This window comes from Castor canadensis, chromosome 1 (genome assembly GCF_047511655.1).
Source record: "Castor canadensis chromosome 1, mCasCan1.hap1v2, whole genome shotgun sequence".
NCBI lineage: Eukaryota > Metazoa > Chordata > Mammalia > Rodentia > Castoridae > Castor > Castor canadensis.
The window spans coordinates 187,147,262-187,168,583 of NC_133386.1; the positions used below are offsets into that span (position 1 = coordinate 187,147,262).

Sequence of the window (21,322 nt, forward strand, 5' to 3'; positions counted from 1 at the left end):
ACTAGATGACCAGAAAAAAAAGCTAGTTTGTGTATATTTTAAGAGCAAACACATTCAGGAATTGTAGTTTTGAAAGGAAGAAACTAAGATGGAGATAGAGATTAAGAAATGCAATCAACACAAAACAATAAAATGAGCATATAAAAATTAAGTGAAGAACTAATTACTAAAAAGTACCTTAGTACCAAAACTACCTTAGTATCTTAGATAATGAAATCCATCTGAGGCTCCACTAAGCAAACACATGGAAGAATAAAAAGATTAAAGGAAATATAAGTTAGAATATGAATCTACTCTATGGTCATGCTACAAAGGCAATCTTTCATTGAGCTGAATGGTCAGTTTTTAGTTAACAATAAATATAGTTAATAATAGTCAATAATAAAAGGAAAGGCTGATTGAAAAAATATATCTTGTAATAAACTTAATTTGTACTTTGATTACAAAGAATCCTTTAATTAATCTAAAAAAATAAAGACCCTTTTACATAAGGTGGATGATTGACAAAACATAAGTTTTTATTCTTGAAGAACATAAGAACAAAATTTTCTTTAAAAAGTATAATATTTCTGAATTTAAAGGGTTTTGCTCATGTTGATAATGTGGTTATTAATTTTCTCAGTGCCATTATGACTTCCTTATTCCTCAGAGTTTGATAATGGGATTCAAGGTTGGGATCAAAATAGTGTAGAAAAGGGACAGCAGTTTTTGCATGCCTTCAGATTGATTTGCATTGGCTTGTAAATAGGTGATGCTGGCTGTTCCATAGAATAAAATTACAACTATCAAGTGAGATGAGCAAGTGGAGAAGGCCTTTGACCTCCCTCTGGCTGATGATAATTTCAGAATATTGCAGATAATCTTAGCATAAGAGATAATGATTAACAAAAAAGGACCCATAACAAACACCACTGTAGCTACATAGGCTTCTATCTCATTCACAAATGTGTCACCACAAGCAAGCTTGAGTACTGGAGGGATGTCACAGATGAAGTGATTAATTCTGTTAGACCTGCAAAAAGGTAAAGAGAAAATCTGGTAGGTTTGTCCTATTTGGAGTGGAATTAAAGTGCTCCAGGGTGCAGCCACCAGCTGTATGCAGACTTTGTCGTTCATGACTAGGGCATAATTGAGAGGGTTACAGATGGTCACATAGCGGTAATAGGCCATTGCTGTAAGGAGAGAGCACTCAGAGTGCCTCCAAGCAGAAGGATTAAACATATTTGTGCAGCACAAACAGACAAAGAAATATTTCCTTTTTGTGTACAAAGGTCCATGAGCATTCTTGGGATAGTGACTGTTGTATAACAGATTTCCAAAAAGGAAAAATTATGAAGGAAAAAGTACATAGGCATTTGAAGAGAAGGGTCAATTTTTGTTAATAATATTATAATGCTGTTGCATATCAGGATAGTAAAGTACATGACTAAAAATATCGCAAAAAGAATCCATTGGAGATGGGGACTATCAGAAAACCCCAAGAGAATGAATTCCAACATCGTAGAGGTATTTTGAATTTTCTGTTCTAATTTGCTCTCCACCTGCAGATATTATAAATGCAAGTTGGTTAATAAATTTATATTTGGAACCATACTGGCCTCTTTTACTTCCAGAACTAGGTGCATGAATATATTTCCATAATCTCTTACATTATTTCAATCATTGCCTCTATTTGTATGACATATTTGAAACTTCACTAATAAACTGATATGCAATTAAGATCTAATATACTTTTTTAGACATGGTTGCAATACCAAGAGTATTGAGAATTGAAAGTTATCATTTTAAGCATATTGAGGGGAAATAACGTTAACCTTGAGGTTGGAATTATGTTACAGATGTTTTTTGTTGGGGTATATTATTTTCCTCTGCATTATCATCACGTCTTATCTTTGTTAATCCAAAGTTTTTACTTGAAGTTTTCTTTCTTGCTTGCTCAAAATGAGTTCTAGGTTCTCCATATTAGACTCCTAAAGAGAACCAACTTTCTTAAATCAATTCATTGCTACTTAAGAAATAAACAGACATGATTATTGCTTTAACTTATATATGTCTCCCATCCCTTAAAATAAATATGTAAATCATAAGTCTCAGTATGTTGTTTTTAATTGTCCCTATTAATACCTTCTATGCAGTGTATGGTAAATATTGGCTATACATCAACTTAAATCAGTAGGTATCATCAATTCTTTGTATTATTTTTTTCATATTTCCTTCCATGTAAGATTCTCCATTGTCACATCATTCCCTAATTATCAAATGTAGCTCTCTTTTTTTCATACATAAAGCTGTCTTTTAAAAGTACATCTTTGATTAAACACAATTGTGATTTACTCTGGACATTCAAGTATTTTTGTTACACATCAAACCAAAAAACTCTTTTTTATCCTTCATATTAAGCTCATCCTGTATGGAGACATAAACACTGCTTGATAATTCCTGTTATATTTTCTTAATGCTTACTCTCTAACCTTCTAAACCAGATATATATTTTCTTATTTTTTCAGATCTACTCAACCTATAGATTTACTAGCCCAATCAGATCATTATTTTGACTTAATACATTTTTTACACATTCTATCCTATCTCCTTATTTGCAATAGTATTAGCTTTCAATAAATTATATTCATTGTTAATGTCATTAACATTATTTGAATTACATCTTATTTAAATTTATACTTAAGAAAGTTAAGAGATATATGAGATCTGTAAATATTCATTTTCAAATAAAGGACACAGAGTTTCATGATTTTCTCTTTTATTAATTTACAACAGTTCAAAAATAAATTAATCAACTAGCACTGTTATAACTTACCTTTATAAATGTACATGAAGCAGTGTAAGATGTTGTAAGTGTCATCATCACCCAAAAGTATGTAGAAAACTGAAATAAAAATTCAGATATAAAAATGACTTAACAAAATAAGGAAGAATTTACTACTCAAACTCTAGTGGTCAGCTGGCTGAAACAATTTGCTCTACCCAAATAGGAATCATGGATAGGTGTAAGAAATATCTTCAAGTGCTACCTAATCCTAAACCTTTTTGTGTCAAACGCCTACTGGCTGGAATGTTGGGCCCAGAGGATTACAGCTCCAATCCCTGAGAACTAGGGTATTATTTTTCCAGGCTTTATAAACCAGAGATTGTGGTTCTAGGACTCATCTTATATCACCAGCAGCTCTAGCACTTGGCAGGTATTATAATTCTCTTTTTCAGAAGCAGGGAGCAGTGTCAGCAATGTCACAACTCTTACAGGATTTGGGTGCTGGGAACTTCAGCCTCACAATCACAAATGTTACAGATTTTAAAGGTAAGATGTCAGGATCTATAGCTCTTGACTGCAGAAAGTATTACAGCTCTCTGACTGAGTGTCTCAGATCTTGGATTCTTACAGCATGGTAGATCCCTGGACCACTTCCAACGATCAGGGCCAATAGTTTCTCTTCTTCAGGTCTTCCAAGCCCTTGCTGTGTCCATCACTCACTCCCACTTTCATTTCTGTCCTGGACACTCTCTGGAACTCTTCATCTTCCCTGTCATCTCTACTACCCCTATCACCACTGGAGTAGTGGCTACTGCCACTTACACAGCTATTGAGACTGGACATTTTCCACTGAAATTCAAATGAATGTAAAGTTTGTCAATATTAACAATTTAATTATTTTAGAATTATAGTCTTTGCTGGTGATTTAAGTTTCCACTATTTTTTGCAATAATTTCTCAGTAAATTACCTGCTTTCTTATCATAATTATTATAGGCTTAGTCATCTTTCTAAACATTCCATATTTTAATTTTCTTTGTGAAATGGCCATTTTTAAAAATTCCCCAGGCATATAGGTTGCTAATATTATATGATCTCTTGCCATTGTATATTTATGAATATATTCTTGCTAGATTCATGCAGTTGTTCTTTTTATTTTTGCTTTTGGCAATTTGAATTAGTTTTTAACTACCTTCATTAAAACAGCCAAGACCTCCTAGATATAGCATTAATTTTTCTTGCTTTTATTCTAGCCCTAAGAATGTCCTTCAATATTTCACTATTCCATTAATTAGAATTATAGCTATAGAATTAACAGAAGTGTAGTTTTCTTTCAAGTTAAATCAGATCCATTGTATTTTCAATTTTCTCTGGGTATCTACCTCCATGCATTCCTGTGAAAATCACTATTCACAGGATAGTGAATTCACACTTCGTTTCATAGTAATGACTTTTAGAACTCGTACTGTACATGTTGTTAAAATGTTAGTTCTTTGTCTGTGAGTCAAATTAGTGATCTTATATATTTTTGTTTGTTTTAACATGCTCATGTTCTGGCAGAATGTGTGGAAAATTCCACTATTTATTGCTACATAAATGATACAATCAACCTGTAAAATATTCAGTGAGTTTTCTTTGTATAACAAATTTGGACATCAACTTTATTACTTATAAAATATATGACTATTCAAATTGAGTTTCATTTTACAACATATTTGGCATTTTTACCATGTATTTAGACAGCTGAGTATGTTGTAAAAGTTAGCATAATATATTGTTCTACTTTTGCTGTTGCAGGATTTTGAAATCTGTTAGTTAAATAACCTCATGCTTTTAAAGATCTTAATACCTTATTGTTAGTACTATCTCATCAGTTCTATTATGAGCACAATAGATACTCTATATATTCCTTAGAGTTTAAATATCCCAAACATTTGCTAATATGAATTGTATTAGTAACACATTCAGGTGCACTCGATAAGAATACTTACGTGGTTGTGTAGAGTGTTATTCAGGATACCTAGTACTTCAGTAATTGTGGATTCCTTGTTACCTCTCTTTTATATTCTTTAGATGATTTAGATATCTCAAATTTAATTTTGCTTCATTTATTGTATTTTGAGAAGTGATTCAGGAGCAAGTTTATATGAAATAAACCTAAAATGTCTCTTTGAGTTAAGTATTCCCCATCTTTATATTATTGGGTTATGTTTAACTCTATTTATAGACATTACAGTATATATATTTATATTAGTTGTAATGTGCTATGTTTAAAAAATTTTTTTAATGTAAAAAAATCTCAGATACTGGTGGCTCACACCTGTAATTCTAGCTACTCAGGAGGTAGAGGTCAGGAGGATTATGGTTCAAAGCCATCCTCAGCAAATCTTTCCACAAGACCCTATCTTGAAAATCCCTTCACAGAAAAGGGCTGGTGAAGTGACTCAAAGTGCAGGCCCTGATTTCAAGCCCTAGTAACACAAAAAAAAAAATGTGAAAAATTTTGTGCATGCCAATCTTTTCATTTTCATTCTTCTTTTATTAGCATATTTAATTGCACAAAGAAGATTCACTGTGATATGTCCATCATACATATAGTGTGCTTCAATCAAATTTAGCTCTTTTAATACCCTCGATTATCCTTGTCTCTTTTTTCTTACAATCTTATTGGGTTTATTATTCTATAGTCACACAAGTATATAAAGTACTCTGATCATATCCATCTAGCACCCTTTCCTTTGGCTCTCCAACCTCCCATTGTTTCACCCCCTACAACACTTCTTTTACATTGTCATTTTTTATGTCTAACTTCTACATGTTAGAGAAAACAAGCAATATTTGCCTTTCTGAGTAGAGCTCATTTTACTTCATATGATCCAGATCCATCAATTTTTCTGAAGAAGATATAGATTCATTTTTGTTATGGTTACATAATATTCCTTTGTGTATCTATGCCATTTATTCTTTGTCCATTAATTGGTAATGCACACTACAGCTGATTCCATAGCTTGGAGCCTATGATCAGTGCTTCTATAAACATGGATGTGCAGGTACTCTATTTTATGCTGACTTGCATTACTTTGGAAATATGCCCCAGAGTGACATAACAGGATCATATCGTACTACTCTTTTTAATTATTTAAGCAACCTCTATACTGATTTCCAAAGTGGCTGCAATAAGTTACAATCCCACTAAGAGTATCACAAGGGTTCCTTCCCCATTCTCATTCTGCCAGCATTTGTTCTTTACTGTCTTAATGACAGCCATTCTGAAAGGAGTGAGATGGAATCACAATGCCATTTTCATTTGCTTTTCCTTTATGACTAAGGATGTTGAAAAATTCTTCAAATATTTAATTGTAATTTACACTTCTTCTGAGAACAGTTTAGTCAACTGTATGTCTTGTCTTTTACTTTGTGGTCTTTCTATACTCTGGATATGAAATATTTTTACCTGTCATACTTAAGAAATATTTTTCCCACTCTGTAAGTTGTCTCTTCTCTCTGGTAATTCTTTTGATGTGCACAAACATTTTAATAAGATGCAATCTCATTTGTCAGTTCTTACTTCTATATCCTGAGCAGTTGGAGTCTATTTATAATCATTGTCTATGCATAATTCAAGTGTTTTCCTGTAGTAATTTCAATGTTTAAAGTAATAATGTAAGATCTTTGAGCACTACTGAATTGATTTTGTAGGTGACAGATAGGAATCTAGTTTCAATCTTCTGTGTGTGGAGGTCCAATTTTTCCCAGCACTATTTGTAAACTGTTTTTGTTCCAACATAGATAAAAACTCAGATGGCCCCAAGTATACGGTTTTATATCTGGATCTTCTATTGTATTTCATTTTCTGTGTGCTGTTTTCTGTTTCAGTACTGTGATGCTTTTGTTACTATTTTTCTATACCATCATTTGAAGTCAGGTACTTTTTAAGTATTTCTTTTTTGGACTAAGTATTGCTTTGGCTATTTGGGATCTTTCATGCTTCTGTATAAATTTTAGGATTGATTTATCCTTCTATTTTAGTAAAGTGACAATGAAATTTTGGTAAGAATTACATTGAATCCTGGTACTACAGCTATTTTTAAAATATTAATTCTGTTAATCCATGGTCATGAATCATCTTCTAGTGCCATTGTAAACTTCTTTCTTCAATGTTTTATAGCTTTCATTGTAGAGGTTTTTTGGTATCTTAATTAAGTTTGTTTTATTTTTTGGGGGGCAATTGTGAATAGGATTGTTTGCCTGAATTTTTCTCATAGTGTTTATCATGGATTGATAGAAAAATCACAGATGCATTGTCTTCTGCTATTTTGCCAAAATAGTTTATATAATCAAGAATTGTTTGGTGGAGTTTTAAAGGTTTTTTAAATATAAGATTTTATCATCTGCCAATAGGCAATTTGCTTTCTTTCTTTTCTGTTTGTGTCCCTTCTATTTCTTCCTTTTGCCTTACTGTTCAGACTAAATGTTCAACCAATCTGTAAAGTAGAGTGAGGCGAGTGGACACATTCCTAAGAACACATTCATTGTCTTGTTCCTGAATTTAGAAGAGTTGCTTTCAGTTTTTCCCCTTTCAGCTCAATGATGACTATTGGTTCATCACCTTTATTATGTTGAGGTAACTTTCTTATATTCCTAGTTTCCTCACTGTTTTAATCATGAATGGAATTTGTATTTTGTCAAAGGCTTTTTTTGTGTAATGAAATGATAATGTGGTTTCTTTCCTTTTTTCTCTTCATGTGGTGCGTTATGTTTATTGATCTTGTAGGTTGAACTATTCTTGAATTCCTGGAAAGAAACCAACTTGATCACACTGTAGTTTTAATGTCTTATTGAGTATGTTTTGTAGACTTTTATTAAAAATGTTTACATCTATGTTCATAAAGGGAATTGTCTATAGTTTTTGTTTGTTTGTTTGTTTACTTACTCCACATTCAGTTTTGGTATTAGGATAATATGGCCTTCATGAATGAGTTTGGCAATGTTCCAGTCCTTTCTATTTTCTGGAATATGTTGAGGAGATTTGGTGTTAGTTGTTCATAATGATCTGTTAAAATTCAGCAATGAATCTATCTTGTCCTAGTTTTTCTTTTTTTGGAAATATTTTAATATCACTTCAACTTAATGCTCAAAATGGAGCAATGAAGTAATTTGTGGAATGTTGGTTAAGCTTTGAGAGGTCATATGTATCAAGAAATTTATCCATTTCTTCTGAATTTTCTTATTTACAAAAATATGTGTTTTTATCATATTCCCTAATCATCACCTATATTTCAGTGGTATTTGTTGTGATATCACTATTCACTTGTAATTTTTTATTATCCATAATTTTTTTGATCAGTTGGGTTTATGGTTTTTTAATCCTTCTTATATTTTCAAAAAATTAATTGCTTCATGGAATCCTTACATTGTTCATTTAGTCCCCATTTCATTAATTTCTACCTTATCCTTATGATTATTATTTTTATCATGCTTCTGGTTTTGGTTTGTTCTTATGTTTCTAAGACATTGAGGTTCATCATTACATTATTTTGTTGAGATCATCCTGATTTTTTTTAAAGTAGGCCATTGTCGTTTTAAACTTTTCTCTTCCCACTGACTTTGTTGTGTGCCAAGGGTTCTAGTAAATTTTGTTGTTATTGTTTTTCATTTTCCTTTAATTGTAGAAAATTTTAAAGTTCTGTCCTTACTATTTAATGACCCACTGATCATTCCAAAGTTTATTATTAAGTCATCACGTTCTAAATATTTTCAGTAGTTTTCTTGCTGTTGATTTTTAGTTTAAATCGTATGTGGTCAGAATGAATACAGGAAGTTATATCAGTTTTCTTGTATGTCAATACTTTCATTATTTCCTCAAACATAATCTATTTGGGAAAAATTCAATAGGCTACTGAAAAGAATGAGTGTTCTGTGCCTGTTGTGTGGAAGATGTCTATTAAGCCTATTTGATCTATAGTTCTGTAGCCATCATCTTCCTATCTAGTTCATGTCTCCTGAGTAGCATAGATTACAGGCATGTGCCATCATACCACACTGACTTGTGTTGTTGACATGGGTTCTTACTTTTGTGTCCAAGCTGACCTCAAACTGTAATCCTCCCAATTTCTGTTCCCTGTATAGCAGGGAATATGGTTATAACCACACTCAGCCTATTTTATTTTAGTCTTTATTTTTGTCTGAATATTCTAATTCTTCTACTTTTTATACAAGCTCTGGTATTCACTCTTCAACTAGATCAATTCTATTAACAAGGCACTCAACTGAAGTTTTTATTTGATTTATGCATTTAAATTTGATTTTTTCTGCAAAATTTCCATATTTTTCTTTAAGTCCTCTTTCATATCCTACATTACTCTCATTTCAGTCAGTTGTTTATTTTCATTCTCTTAGAATTCATTCAGACTTTTTGTGTATACTTTTCAATTTCATTAATCATTTTTAATATTCTTTTGCATTCTTTTTCTGTGATTTCATCTATTTCATTATCATTAGTGACCATAACATGGAGTAGACTTTTGGAGAAGCCATAAAAGCTTTCCTTTTTCATATAGCTTGTGCTTCTGCACTGGGATATGTGCATCTGTGTCCAAGTATTGAACCAGTCCTCTGTAGTCTTCAGTTGGAATTTTCTCAATGTGTAGGCATGACTGTATTGATAGAGATGAACTGCATTTGTGCACTACTGTAGCTCAATAGCCAAATATTTTCTCAGGGCACTGGACTAGATTTCTCCAACCACTCAGATATGGAAACTACCTGGAATATTTTGAGTTTCTAATGTACTTTTTCTTATATGTGTGCAGAAAACAAGGCCAGTAAAGGATCAGTTGTCTGATTCTGGACTTATTTTGCTTAATATATTTATAATTTTTGGTATTCATGTTTTGGACTCAAGACATCTTGCTTGCTAGGCAAACACTCTACTACTTTAGACAGACTCTTAGCACTTTTTAAAGAAATTTTTCTGGTAGTGTTTTATGATTTCTCCCCTAACCAACCTCAGACTACAATTTTCAATATGTATGAAATGGTGTCTTTCTAATTTTTTCCTGGGCTGGTCTTGAACCACAATCCTCCTGATTTTCTCTTCCTGAGTGCTTGGGATTTAGAGGCATGTGCCACCACATCTGATTCTACGTTCACTTTCGAAGCTTCCATAATTTTTGTATGGGATGCCACTGTTGGTCACAAGGAGCTTTGCATCCTGAGTCCCAAAGCTTCCCACTTCCTCCGCAGGGCCTTCAGTTTTTGGCCTCAATCCTAGTGTTTTTCCCAAATGCATCAGAGAGTTGGGGGAAGCACATATATCTTACAGGGTGAGCGTAGGGCCTCATCCACTTTGGATACAAGACTCAGTATGCTCATACCACGCCTAGCTGATCTACACCCTTTGGGAGGGAGGAGGCTGTGGATAATCATGTCATCCATGAGTCCTCAAATCTCTCAGACCTGACTGGCAGCATACTCATGTGCCCAGTGCACAGCTGCCATAAGTTAGTCTCAGTGCTTTTCAACAACTCCCACCATTTTAACACCTGGTAAGAGTAAGCAGGTCGAGAAATTCATCTGGTTCTCAGGATCTAAGTTCAGAGCTTTCACTCCCACTGTCATGAAAAATTAATCAAGTCCAGGGTGCAGGAGTCAGGCCCCAGAGGCTGAGCACACTGAAGACTCAGTGATCTTTTTCGGCCATGATTCTCAGTTGATGGGACCCACGCCTATCCATGGAGGGTGTAGCCAATGACTATTGTGCCCTTCCTTACCTGAGCTCCCAGTGTTTAAATTTCTCCCCTGGCCAATGTCAGAACCTCTCTGTTTACATGATCACATGTCATGCCAGTCTCCCACACAGACATGGGGCAGGGTGTAACAAGTCTCCCTGAGCCTTGATGGCTCCCACCTGTTTTCAAGTCACATTAACTCCGTCTCAAAAAATAGACCCTCTCTCAAAATGGCACCTCATTATCAATCTCTAAGATAAGGGACCAACAAAATACGTTTTGTCTTCAAAGCTTGCCTGCCATGCAAGAATAGTCAATATCACATGAAATCTCTGCACAGAGTTTAAGGCTTGTGGGAAGTGTGAGCACATGTTGTGCCTCAGTTTCCAGTCAGTAAGCAGTATCGTCTGTCTTACCCTTGTGTATGTGTTTGGCTTCCTTATTCTGTTTAACTTTTTATGTCTTTTTTTTCTTCTTGAAGAACTTTTCTATTTATCATTGGTAAATTTTCTGAAAATATATATATCTTTTCAGTTTAGGTGCTATATATTTTTTTCTTCTTTACAAAGAATCACTTTGTGTTTTACAGAATAAAATTGTGTTTTACTAGGTAAATCACTTTAGACCTATAGGGAATTTTTTCACTTTTAATCCTTTGAAGAGATGGTCCCATTCTGTTCTGTCTAATATAGATTCTAATGAGAAATATATATTAAAGAAGTTTTTCCTGTATCATATTGTGCTATAAAGAAAAACATCTAATGTCGGAAAACATCACTGAAATTATTGTTGTTTTAAATTAGAATTGTATGTGTATGTTTAAATATATACTTGTAAGGACATATGTGGAATTATATATTCCTGGAATATGCATTTTTTTGGTATAGCATTTTAAAAAATATGTGTGCATATGTCCTTTGTGAGAGAGAAAGAGGAAGAGAGGCAGAGAAGAGAGAGTGAGAGGAAAAGGAAGAGGATCATTTGAATGTGTACTTATATTCATAATCTAAACACCTAACCTTATTTTTTGAGATGTTTCCTCTCATTTCCTGATTGTGGCTAAGTTTCCTTTGGAGTCTCCAAATACGCTTGTTATAAATTGCATAGCCCTTATTTTCTTTCAATTTCCCACTGAATTTTACAAGTTACATTTTGTAAAATTTTATTTAGCTTTTCCTTTTGTATGTATTTTCAATTTTTTCTTTGGATTTTTACATTTGTTTATGCTATAAATATAAAAATATAAGATTTTAAAATACCACAAAGTTTTATACTTCCTCCTATATGTGGACCTCCTAGAGGTTCAATGAAACACTAATGAAAAACATTCTATAGAATCATTTTGCACAGATAATTAATATGTGATATCAGCTATTTTTTAAATAAGGGAGAATATTTATGTGGGCTTCAAATCTTATTGTAGGGGTCAATGCCAGAAAAATCAGAGACTAAAATACAGAGAAATGGAAGGAAATAGAATGTATGCAGGGTGTTTGGCTTCTAGGAATTAATGTTTACCCCCAGTTGATATTTGATCTTACAAACTCAAGAAAACTGCTCTGTGAACAACCAAACCAATGTAGATTCAAATATTTTTCCTGACAGCCTCCAGGTAAAAACTTAGCTGAATAGATATCATAGTAACACCTATGAGATTCTAAGCAAAGAATCTAGGTACTCTGTGTCAGACATAGTACTGCAGAAAATATGAGAATATAAATGTATGTCATATTAAGTTGCTATTTGTAGTCATTTGTTTTGCAACAATAAAAAACCACTGAATAACTTATGTTTTCAAAATTGTACATCATTGTGCATAGTCCATCATGGTGGAAGTCCAAGTTTCATTATTATTTTTGTGGGTAGATTTGTCTTACACCTGCACAAGCTCTACCTTCATCTCTGTAATGCCTAGATAAAAATGGACTTTGTAATACTAGATGTAAGGTCTAAAGCAAAACTGGTGACCCAGTCACTTTCTTTATCGGTAGCAAACAACTGCCATAATAGTGTGATAACCAAGCAAGACCCGACCATGAGGGATTAAATCATATCTCATCCTCTATTGATCACTTGTCTTAAGTTTAGTTGCCTATAAAATCCATTGATTTTAAAGAAGCATGCTGTTTTTAATGTGGGGCAATAAAGGAAGGCTGGGATTATGACGGTATGGAGTATCTGTCAGATTTCTGAAGTCAACAGCCATTTTTATCTTTATCTAACTAAGCCATATGTTTCCCATAAATAAGATACTTAATGAATATGCTCATCTATGAGCATGGTTCTTCAAATCTAACTTTAGCAAACTTTGTGAGAGTTTTTGTTTTCCTTTATGCAAATTATTGACATATATAAATGAGAATTTTATTTGGTCAGTAAGTGCCAATTTGGATTAATATCTCTACCAGGTGAAATTTCCTTAATTCAGTTTATAAAGTGAAATTATTGTTACTTTAAATTAAGAAAAAGTGTCAACTTATTAATGTCATAATAGAAATGGAAGTGGTTTGGTAATATAACAGTTAAATCCTGGTGAGATAAACTGTTCCATATGGTTTAAATAAAAGAACTGTAAACAAATGATAATTTATGCAGTTATTATTTGCCTAGGTCTACATGAACAAATTATCTCAAGTATAATGACTTAAAAAATTGAAATTCATCTTGCATTCTTGAGACAGCTGTCCAAAACCATGGTCCTGTAGAATCTCACCTTCTCAGAAGGCTCTGAGGGAGAACTGTTGCTTGCCTTTTCCAGCATTGAGTGACCCTTATCTTTCGTGGTTTGTGGCAGATTCATCCAACATCTGACCCCACATTCACTTGATATTCTCTATCTTTTATCTAAACTTGTTCCTTTCTTTTTATGAGGCACTATTCATTTGACTTGGTGCTTGTTCTAACCTGTGATGATCTGTTTTTCAAAATCCTTCCTCAAACACATCAGGGAAAACTTTTTCCAAATGAAAACACATTTAAAGGATCCAAGCCAATTTTATTTTGAAGGATGAGTATTCAATTAGTGTATATGTATATGGATAGTTCATGAAAACTTCAGAAACCTCTAAAACTGAACAGATATTATTGTAGCAAACCCTGAATTTAAAATGGCAGTAGCTGAGTTTACCAGGAAATAGTGAGATGGAGGATAGTAGAAGAGTGAACATGATTTGTGATCTTCAAATGACATAGACTCTGGGAGAGATACATGTAGGAAAATACAAAAAAATCCAACAACAAAAACAAAAGCACTGTATTTTCCTTTTCCCACCATCAAAGTTATAGAAGTTTTCATGATCTAATTCAACCACAGGATCAGAGAAGAGCATCACATATGTGGAGGAATGAGAAGTTAGGAGAAAACATATCTCAGAACATAACCCAAATCCCTGGTTTATGAGAAACTGAGTTGTTTTACACTATGTTGCTTAAGCTGTTTCTAAACTAGTCAACACTGAGATGAATAAATGACACTTGCACTACTTGCGTATAGCTCTTAAACAAACTATAAAGCACATGTTCATTAAAATAATATATTTTGTTGATCATAATGGAAATTATCCGTGTTTCAGTATCCAGTAACAAACATGGAATTTTTTTCTGTTTTAGCTACATGAAAAGACTATATGGATATCTTCTCTATGATTTCAATCCTTTGATTCATATTAATAACTTAGTAGTTTTCTCAATGCCACCGTGATATCCTTGTTCCTCAGAGTGTATATAATAGGATTCAAGGTTGGAATGAAAATAGTGTAGAAAAGAGACAACAGTTTTCCAATTCGTTCATGTTCATTTGATTTTGGCTGTAAATAAGTGATACCAGTTGTTCCATAGAATAAGACTACAACTATCAAGTGAGATGTGCATGTAGAGAAGGCTTTTGACCTCCCTCAGACTGATGATATTTTCAGGATGCTGGAGATAATTTTGCCATATGAAACAATGATCAACAGAAAGGGAACCACAACAAACACCAGTACAATTAAGTAGGCTTCTATCTCATTCATAAAGGTGTCACCACAAACAAGCTTGAGTACTGGGGGAAAGTGACAGAAGAAGTCACTAATTATGTTAGACCGACAAAATGGTAAGGAGAAAGTCTGGTATGTTTGCCCAATTTGGACTGGAATTCCACTGATCCAGGAGGCAGCCACCAGCTGCATGCAAACCTTGTGGTTCATGACTAGAGAATAATGCAGAGGATTACAAATGGCCACATAGCGGTCATAGGCCATTGCTGTCAAGAGGAGGCATTCTGTGCTTCCCAGTGTAAGAACAAAGAACATTTGTGCAGCACAAGCAAGCAAAGAAATATTTCCTTTTTGGGTGTAAAGGTCCATAAGCATTCTAGGGATAGTGGCTGTTACATAACAGATTTCCAAAAAGGAGAAATTTCTAAGGTAAAAATACATGGGAGTTTGAAGAGCAGGGAAAGTTTTTGTTATTAGTATAATAATGATATTGCACATCAGGATAGTTGAATATATGAATAAAAAAAAAACTCAAAAAGAATCCATTGGAGATGGGGACTATCAGAAAACCCCAGGAGAACAAATTCCATCAAGGTTGTGGTATTTGATTTTTCTGTTTTGCTTTTCTCTCCATCTGCAGATGTGGGAAATTACAGGTTGTTAATTCTCTCACATTTAGAACAATACTAACTTCTTATGTTATCCGAATAAAATACATGAATATGTTTATATAATCCCTTAAATTATATCCACCATATGCCTTGTCTATATTTATGAGATTTGAAACTTTTGAGGTCAACTATATGAAATTAGTATCAATTAAAGGAATATAATGTATCTTATTAGGCTATGCCAAAATTACACAGGATATTAAGAAGTGTACATTATCAATTAGAGCACATTACAAATAAATATTTTTTAGAATATTTTTAGCCTTAAGAAGGGAATTATTTTATAGAATTTTCCCATTGTTTTTCATGGTTTGCATTGTTTTCTCTGTGTTGGTTTTCACATTCCATCTTCTTTAGTTGAAAGCTTTTGTTCTTTAAGCATTTCTTTTTTTCTTATTCAAAATGTTTTTTAAATACCTCCTTTATAAATCCAGTGAGAATTAACATTCTGTAACTCATTTTTTGATAGTGATACAAATAGATTCCTTATATTATCCCTGTACTCTTTACCTCTTCCATCAATAATTCTGAATGTGAAAAACATTAATCCTTCCATGCTCTTCGTTACTTTCCCTCTTTTAATATACTGCTTAGCTTACTAAAAATATTTATTAATTTAGTTAGTGAATGTATTTCAGTGGCAGATGTTGCCTAGCATGTGTCAGGGTACAGGATTGGTTTCTAACACAATATATATATAAAATTAAACCTAATCAATAAACATCACTATTTCCCCACAGTATTCTATCATTTCCCTTCTTATCCATTGCTGCAGTACTTTGTCATACACTTCCCTTGTAACCAAGTGTAGCTCCCTTTCTCTGTTTTCCCAATATGTGTTGTCTTATAAATGTGCTCATTCATTAAACCCAACTATGGTGTAAGTGGGATATACAAGTGACCAGAGGATGTGAATGAAACTAATAACATAAACAAATAAAAAACACAAACAGTCCTTTCATTATTCATGTTAACAAAATTAAAAATAAATAATTCAGCAGTTCTTTACAATCATCAGTACACTTCTTTAATGATTGTACTTTAACATTTTAAAACAAAAATTAAATAATTTTCTTACCATCTAAATCCTGTTCAACTTGTCCACCCTCTAGTTCTACCAGCTGACACTTTTGAATTAATTTATAAATAAATTAAATTAAACAGAATATTCTTTTCAAAATTTCATATTATAGTATTAGTTTTGAAGATTATCTTAAGTCAATTAGTACTTTTAAGTACATTGTCATTTTTTGATAAGTGTAATTTCATTTATTTTATAGTTAAGAAAATTAATAGATATAGGAATACTATTACAATTATATCAATAATACATAAAATCTCAAAATTTCATGCTTTTCTGATTCATGAACTGATTTTTGATTCTCAAATTTCAAAATAGCCTTAAGTAAAATAGCCCAGATCACAATCATACCTTACCTAGAATGATTTGCATGAAGCTGTATATGAGAAATAAGTTTACTTTATCCTATAGTTTTTAAATTCCTCTTGGGAAGTAAATCAAATGCTATAATATTTTTCCTTGCTTCAAGCATTAACTTCTCTTAAAATAAGAACAGTCACACTCACCCTGGGGATCACCTTCTCTCTTAATTTCTAGGAGACAGCTTTTCTTGGCAGTTATTCTAGTCTCTTTTCAAAGCCTTGCTTGTTGTATAGACTCATCCTTCTCTTCAGTCCTCGTTTGCATAAAATCAGCCCACTACAGAGGATTTTTTTTGGGGGGGGCAGTGAATTATCACTTGTCTAGTATTAGTTTCAAGAGAAAGTCAAAGTATTTCTAGCATTTAGGGCTTTAAATAGATGGTGATTTTCCTTCCTACTTTATTTTCCTAAATTTGTATATATGCAGTTCATACAGCCAATTAAAAATGACATACATATTTAGTTTCACACATTTGCTATGTTTGGTATTTCAATATTTATGGTTTGGAATGCTCTTTGCAAAAGTGTGAATTTTTAACTACTAAAGTAACTTTTATGAAAATTGAAACATTGTCTGCTGAGCAATAGCTGGAAATATAAAAATTCATATGATGCTTTCTACTGAGAACTCAAAAAATATATATATATGTATATAATCTTGATTGGAAAATACAAGTCGATTCAAACATAAACTTTTTTCACAGAGATTATTTAGAACAGGAGGAAAAGAAGTAATATTCCTCCCAATATCTGTTCCTATTTTAGCCATTCCCAGGTATGTAGAGATAAGAATAATAGGCATGATTTTATGAGCCTATAACCTACTGTGTACCTCTAATCACCTCTGTGTTGGTCTGTTTTGGTTCCTATGGCTATTTGACAATGTTTTTCTCTTGTTTATAACCACATTCCCTTTATTTTTGAAATGTGCTAGTTTTGCTGCATCTGCTTCTCATTACACCAATCCTGTGAACACTGCATTATCACTGTGCTGTTTTTCTCAGGTGGTGTTCTCACTTATCTCCAAATGAGAACTTCACTCATGTTTTCTACAACGTTGTTTATTACCCACAGGCTAGGGTGAATCCAGTGTCCACATCCATTGAGGAAGGTAGATCTAATCCTATGCCATCTTTAAAAAGAAAAAGTCTGATAATTATCATCACATGAATATATCTAAGAAACTGAAACAACATCACAGATATAGAAATGACTTATCAAAACCAAGCAGTATCTTATTTATAACACAATTTTTTCATCAATTAATTAGAAAACACTTGTTTACTTTAACTAAGGTTATCTTTGAAGTCTCTATTTGTACAACTTGCATTCAGAGAACTTAGAATTGAACACACAATGCAGTAAGGCCATTTCAATCTTAAAGAGTTTAAACTCTCAATAAATCTATCATTTCTAACCAAATGACTTTATGTAAATTAATCATGTTTTACTCAACAAAGGGTACATTCTGATGATTATGCATGATGTATAGCTAAAGAAATCTGACTAGTAGTTTTAGATTACATATCATAGATCTATAGAATGTTGTATGAACATGTTTAGAGGGCATCCAGCCACACTGACATGACCTGCACTTTCAGTCACGATAGCGTGCTTGACTATTTCTCAATAAACTAAAGGATGTTTTCCCTGTCTCATACAGATAATTCTTTGTTCAAGGATTCATTATTACTGCTTCAATTGCATTGTTTGTTATCAGTATGTTCAGAGTGTTTAGAGTCTCTTGTTTCAATTTTGTAGGTTATATTTCTAGAAATTTATTCATTTTTGTAGATATTACAATTTTTTGGAATGTAAGTTTTAAAATTGTTCTCTTATGATCCTCTGGATTTCATTGGTATCTGTTTCAGAATTCCTTATTTCATCCTTAATTTTATTAATTTATACATTTTTTTCTCTTGGTTAGTTTGTCTCAGCATATGTCAATCTTATTTATCTTTATACAGAACCAACTATTTTTTTCAATGATTTTTTTTTCTATTCCTCTTTTACTTACCATTTAATTACTTTCTACCCTAACCATTTTATTTTTCCACGTACTGACATTTGGGCTTTTCTTAATCTTGTTTTTGTATGTTCGTGATGTGCATCCTTCAGTTATTTGAATTTATTCTGATTTTAATGTAGGCACTTAAAGATTATTTCCTACTGCACTTACCTTTGTGTTTATCCAAAGTCCTGATGTGTTTTTGTTTTCATGGAATTCTATGAATTTTTAAGCTTCCTCTTTGAGGTTTTCAGTGACCCACTAGTCACTCAAATATTCATTGTTCAGTCTCCATGTGTGTAGTTTGTATTGTTCTCTTGCTATTGAATTGTAATTGTATTCTGTTATAATCTATAAACAAATGAAATTATTTCATTTATTTATATTTATTAAGACTTGTTTTATGGAATAATATGTGATCTTGTTTATGAGAAAGTTCCTTGGTAATTTAAGTTTCGTGTCAAATATTCTCCTGAGTTTCTTGTGTTTGTGATTTTAGAGCATTTTTTTCATGTATTATGGATTTAAGCCTTTTACATTGCAAAATATCATTGTTGATGGCTTCATTATAGAAAGGACAATGTTTGAGCAGTAAGTACAGATTTACTTTTCAGTATTTTTTACTCTGGCTAAAAGCTGAATTAAAGTATTTTCCTCATACCAACTTTATGAAGACAATATGCATTATCTTTAAAAAATATTTTTGCAATTTTATACTCAGGTTTATAAATTACCTGGATTTATTTTACCGTTTACAGGAAATTTGTATAATCATCTCTCATATTCTCTCTTTTCTACAGTGTTACGCAATGCTACCTTTTAACATTCAATTGTGTTTACATGCTGGGTATGTGTTAAGACTGCTTACTAATAATACAATTTGAAATATAAATATCACACAAATAATTCCTATACTATACTGATTAAATAACAATGGTAAGAACACCAATCTGTACATCTTTAGTACACAGGCATTATTTGATATTTAAAATTTTTAATCCATGGCTGAATACACCAGTACTAAAACCATACCTGTAAAAGATTTTCTATATTTTAATGTAATAGTCAGTTCCCCCTTTTATATGGAAATGAATGATTTTTTATTGACTTCATGTCCAACAAATATGTTGTTTTAATTTAGGAACTCTGCTAATTCCATTTTTGATACTAAATAATTTTATTATCATCAATCACTATAAATATTTCCTGTTCTAATACATGTTTTTATTTTTTTAAATACATAATGTACTAGAACATTTTATAAATACAAACCCAAACATCAAATTACTGGAAAATTATTGGGTACTGATGTATTCAATTTACTAGAGAACCAAACTGTGATCCATAGTGGCTCTGATACCAGTAAGAATGAGAACATTCTAGTCCCAGTGTCCTTGTCAGCAATTGAAATTATCAGTTTCCTAATTTTGGCCAACTTCTAGGGTAAAAGAAATTATCAGTGTTTTAATTTGTGTGCTCCCAGATTAAAAATTTGTATGAGAATCTCTTGTATATTTCTTGCAACTTCTTACTATTTCTTCTTTTGCAAATTATATAATGTACTTCATCTCATTTTGTATTGGATGGTCTTTGTAAAATATCTTTTTACAGTTCTTTATTATATGTTATGTTTACCAATCATTTGCACAAGTCTTTTTTTGTTTTAAATTGTAACTATAATTGGGAGTAAACTACTTAAAACATTTAATACACCAAGATTATTTTCCAGACCATATATGTTCTATTGTTGGAGAAGTCACTCAAATTTCTATCACTGCTTCTCTGAAGGTGATATATGATTTTTCTCTTGCTGATTTAATTTTTTTCTGCTTGAACTTTACCTGCTTGACTATAATATGTCTGTGTTTTTGTTTGATTTGTCCTGATGACCTTCTTGAACCTGTAAATTTAAGGTTTTGACTTCCCTCCATAAAACTTATACATGTTCTCTGTTTTCTCCTCTGGGATTCTACTTGCACATAAATTAAAATCACATGGTCTCATCTCATGCATCACTGAGGCTGGCTTTTTTCTTGCATTTTTTTTCTGTCTTATTATTTTTTTTTTTAGTATAGACAATTTCCTTTTTCAAAAAAAAATTTTACCCTTCTTTTTTTCTTGTTGTACATTAAATTGGGCATAGTAAAGAGTTTTAAGTTGTGAAAGATTTCTAGTGACTACTTTTCAACCTGCCTCATTTTCTCATTCCCTGCAATTTCCAAAATTCTCTTAGACCATTTGCTATTTTCAATTCATTGGCATGTTTTTTATTTCCAACATATTTATTAGTTTTTTTTTACTTACTAAGTAAGTAAGTGTGTACAATATTTAAAACATAAACTTAGGGTCATTCAAAAACTAATCTCGAAAGCTGACCATGCATAGTATTTGTGCAAGCTAATATCTTTATTTCTAAAAAAGAAAAGCAAATGAAAATAAAAAAAAAACAAGACATGAATAATTATGGGCTATGGTTTCTAGAAAAAAATTTGTGGTATGAACTAAATAAAAGATACTACATTTTTTAGTAAATTATCACAAAATTGCAAAAAAATTTGCAAACACACTTTATCATCTAAATTTAAGACTTACTGAAAAGTTTATTATTTTAAATGCAACCATTGACTATAATTTGATTCTAAAAAGTGTAGCACAAAATATGTTTGCATAACCAAGGATACTTAATCTGTTTTAAGGAAGGAAAATGTAGCAATTGTTTCTGATGAAGTAA

General features: G+C 32.1%; 2 pseudogenes; both read right to left on the reverse strand.

Moving 5' to 3' along the window:
* Positions 1–589: 589 nt before the first annotated feature.
* Positions 590–3,771, reverse strand: LOC109702266 (olfactory receptor 10AG1-like; annotated as a pseudogene).
* A 10,389-nt stretch (positions 3,772–14,160) lies between these two features.
* LOC141414734 (olfactory receptor 10AG1-like) lies at positions 14,161–15,077 on the reverse strand (annotated as a pseudogene).
* Positions 15,078–21,322: the final 6,245 nt, after the last annotated feature.